Source organism: Trachymyrmex septentrionalis, unplaced genomic scaffold (genome assembly GCF_001594115.1).
Source record: "Trachymyrmex septentrionalis isolate Tsep2-gDNA-1 unplaced genomic scaffold, Tsep1.0 scaffold32, whole genome shotgun sequence".
NCBI classification, from domain to species: Eukaryota; Metazoa; Arthropoda; class Insecta; order Hymenoptera; family Formicidae; genus Trachymyrmex; species Trachymyrmex septentrionalis.
The window spans coordinates 851,304-855,466 of NW_017305485.1; positions in this window are offsets into that span (position 1 = coordinate 851,304).

The window sequence follows — 4,163 nt, forward strand, 5'->3', positions numbered from 1 at the left end:
ACGCGAATATTATACGCGGTATAAAAAAATAAAAGAAAAGAAAAATAGCGTCGATTTCAAAGCTACTCAAATGAAATCGTTTTGAACAATCTAGAAATAAACAGATTTTCCGAAGACGGATCACGAGATTGCTTGCGAGACAGCGACGAAACAGATCATTACCGTCTCTTGACACCCGTCGTGCGAACGCGTGTAATCTATTGTACTCTAATAAAGATTAAGCTGTTTAGTTAACAAGATATTCAATCCGATCCGTATTCCGTAACACTAAACAAAATTCCAAGCTAGTCACAATAATGAGGGAGGTGCATGCAAATTAACGTAACCGTCTTGTTTCATGTAAATGTGCCGTCATTATTTAAAAGATCTTTAAAACTTCATTTACCTCGTACTCATGATATTGACGACGAAGAGGATTCCGTACTTGACTGACTAAAAGAACATTTTAGGATTGATAGTATATAATCGTCATGGAATCATAAATTGTTCTTTTAGCCAGTCAATATAAATGAGATAAATGAAGTTTTAAAGATCTTTTTAATAATGACGGCACATTTACATGAAACAAGACGGTTACATAATTTGCATGTATTATACCTTCGTCACTTTTTTATTAGATAATGTTTTAATAATCACGTTTTAATTACAGTTAAAATGTGCGTTAAAAACAAGCATTTGCACAAATAGACGTTTGGAAGAATTGGAAGATTAAAGAGAGGGATTATGAAAATACATAAACAACAATTCAAGATTGTAAAAATGTAAATGTATCTTTAAAAAAATATCTGTATTTTTAAGACCAGTATCCACAAGTTTAAGCTGATATTAATATTTACAATTGATACATTTACAGTTTTGCTTTTTCAAATTGTTATATGCGAATATTGCTTGTGTTTTAATATAAGTTTTGGAATATTCAATTCAAATAATAACACGTAAGCTAGTACGATCTGGCAGTTAGGCAAACTTAAATTGTACATCAATATTTCCATTTTCATAATCATATAATCCTTTCTTTGATTATTCATGTACTTTTTCATATAAAAAAAAGAAAATACCAAACTTCTAATTTTAATCAAAATTTTGAAATATTCCCCGAATTTATTGACAATTTTTCGATATCAAAAAATTTTCGAATTTTTTAAAACAAGCTCACGCATTTCGAGCTATAGATATCCGCAACACTTATAACATCATCGTCACTTAATTTGTCAATTATTCGCACGATATATTTTCGATTGGACAAATATTGCGAAATATTATATTAATACGCTTTTATTCTGGATGTAGAGTACCTCATCCGAACAAAGAGAGGATTTCAAAATAACACAAATATTTTATCTCTTTTGTTGTATGTACAAAATAAATTTGTATACATGTACACCCTATCCTAGCACAATTTATCGGCGCAACATTGGCCCAATGTATGCCAATTTGTTTAACCAATATTTCGCCAATGAACTGTGCTATTCGGATAGTCAAGTACTATTTTTTTTAATCACTAAATTTATTTAAATTTGTCAAAAATTAACATATTTTTTTTAATATCCCGAATTCTGGATGTGGAATTCAATCCACAGGAACTCTGGGTGTGGAAAGCTCCATACTCTGCATAAGAAAGTCTCCGTCTATATTCAGAGCCGAGATCGTCCAGTGTTCTGCAAACGTCCTGCAAGTCGAACGTTAAAATAAAATAGAGGAAGAAGATATAGGTAAAACAATTTGAGCGATGCACAGTAGCCGATTTAATTCAGAATTTGTCCTAAAGAATGAGAACGCAATAGGACAAAATTAGATTGGATAGAATTGAATTTAGGATAAATAATTTGATTTGCTGAATTGCTCTGAATTGCCCTGATTATGCGCATTTGTTTCACGTGTATTCTTCTACGTTAAGATGACAAAAAGACGTGCTTCGTTTCTGACGGTTTTATATTATAATTGCATTATTTATTGTAAAATTTAATAATCGCTGCCTTTTTTTTCCTCATCATATTAAAGAAAATATGTATTATAAAAATTGCACTTATAAATTAATTTTAAATTAATTCATTTTTAAAAATATTACAATAAATTTTTATAATAAAAAAGTATTAAACTAATTCAAATCTTAACTATACAAATTACTCAATTGCATGTTTTAAATTAGAAGGTAAATAATTTGACAAATATTATTCACGTTGTACATTATACAATTTTTTTATTGTCATTATACAACTCCGTTTAGTTTTCAACTCCGTTTAATATTCACAGTTATCAGCAGAATATGTAGTAACTTTGTACGTCATTATTTAAAAAAATTAGACATTTCTATGGTAACTCGGTTTACTAAAGAACCATCTTAGTGTTATTCGCAAATTATCAATTAATTGTTTCCCGATAAATTTAAGATTAAAGTAAAAGAGGAAACTCTCTACAAAACTTCTGAGACACATTATTTTTGAAGAGAGTTAAAATATTATATGAATTTAATATTTACAACAAAATAATAAAGTAAATCATTGCGTTCACGTAAGAAAAAAAATTTCAATTTCGAAACTCTGAATTTCAAAGTAACATGTATGCAAATTTCAGTATCGTTTGTCGAAAGACAGAAATATAGATATCGCCAGCGATGCGCGCACATAGGGGCGCGTTCTTTGTGGCGAGCAAGACAAAGAGGATGAGAGAGACACATTCCGTTTATGCGCGCGACATGGAGCAGTATGGAAGGAGGTACGTGACACAGACGTCACATTAGATTTGGAGGCTAGACGTGTACCAGCACAAACGTATCTCGCGGCGATCTCGCACACCCCTCCCCCTCCCTCCCCCCCCGCCCCCTCGCGTACCCTCTCCGCTTACCCTTTCTTCCTTTCGCCCGGAGCAAGCACTTTGCTTTTCGGCGACGCGCGCGGCTGCGGCTTCAGATACTGTGGAAGATAATCTCGATCTACGCCAAACAGCGTGAGCGACTATGCTCGGATAATATAGATAGCATTCATCCCGTACCTCTCGCATCTCACCCGTCCGCGTAACCCTTTCTCTCTCTCTCTCTCTCTCTCTCTCTCTCTCTCTCTCTCTCTCTCTCTCTCTCTCTGTCTGTTTAAAGGCGACTGAATTCAATAATGCGTCCGTGTATACGAAGCCTGAATGAGGGCATTGTTGGTCCCTCGAACCAGTACATTCTCTCTCTCTCTCTCTCTCTCTCTCTCTCTCTCTCCCCCTCTTGCTGCTTCCCGCGCTCAATCTGTTTATCTCTCCATCTGAGTTCTTGTCCCCCTTCATCTCCGTAAGGTGAACCAGAGACATACATGGACCGGCCACGTATGCGGGAGTCTGCGTGTCGCGTTCCGCGAATAATTCTCGATTCTTCGTCGACGATACATTGCATCGAGAGGATAACAGGGAGATAAAGAGAATAATCTAACAGATGTAGATTCCTCTTCTTAATTTCGTTATTTCCTTTATTTTCGTTTTTACTCCTCCTAACAAGCGTTTCCTACAAACCCGATTTATCTCGGATTAAGATGAAACGTTAACTTTGTTCGCGATTGATTCCTTACTTTGTTATTACTATCATTATATTTCTGCGGATCTCCAACTATTAACTGACTTGTCTTAAATCTTTAACACTTCGCTCGTTAATTTAACATGTTATTAACGTTTTGTAATGATACGTTTCTCCCATCCGCAGCTAAAATTGCTTAGTTTAACGCCTTTAAGACTTTAAATCTTTAATCTCTCATATTTTCTTCGTATGCAATAATGTTAAACAATTATGTACCTCGAACAAAATCTGATAGAACAGCGAAACGCTTTGAGCAGAGGAGCGATCATGGTTTTCCTCTCCTCCCCCCTTCCCTCCCCCCTCCCACCCGTTCCTCACGTTGATCACGAAATTGCCTAAAGCGTTGCAATAAGCCATAAAGATACCGTAGCGGATACCAGCGGTATATACGTGAACCCTTCCTTATAAAGATATGTGTATCCTGCATCGAGAATAATTATATAGACGCGCACGGTCCGTAAACCAGCAGATTCGTACCGTAGATGCACCCTCGATGCACCTCCGTCTCTTCTCGTTTTCTTCCATCTTATCACGTCTCGCGCAACTCGCACGTTTATTGACGTCTCAACGATGTGCGCATATTTTTCTCCTCGTCCAGAAAGCGTGACTGTGC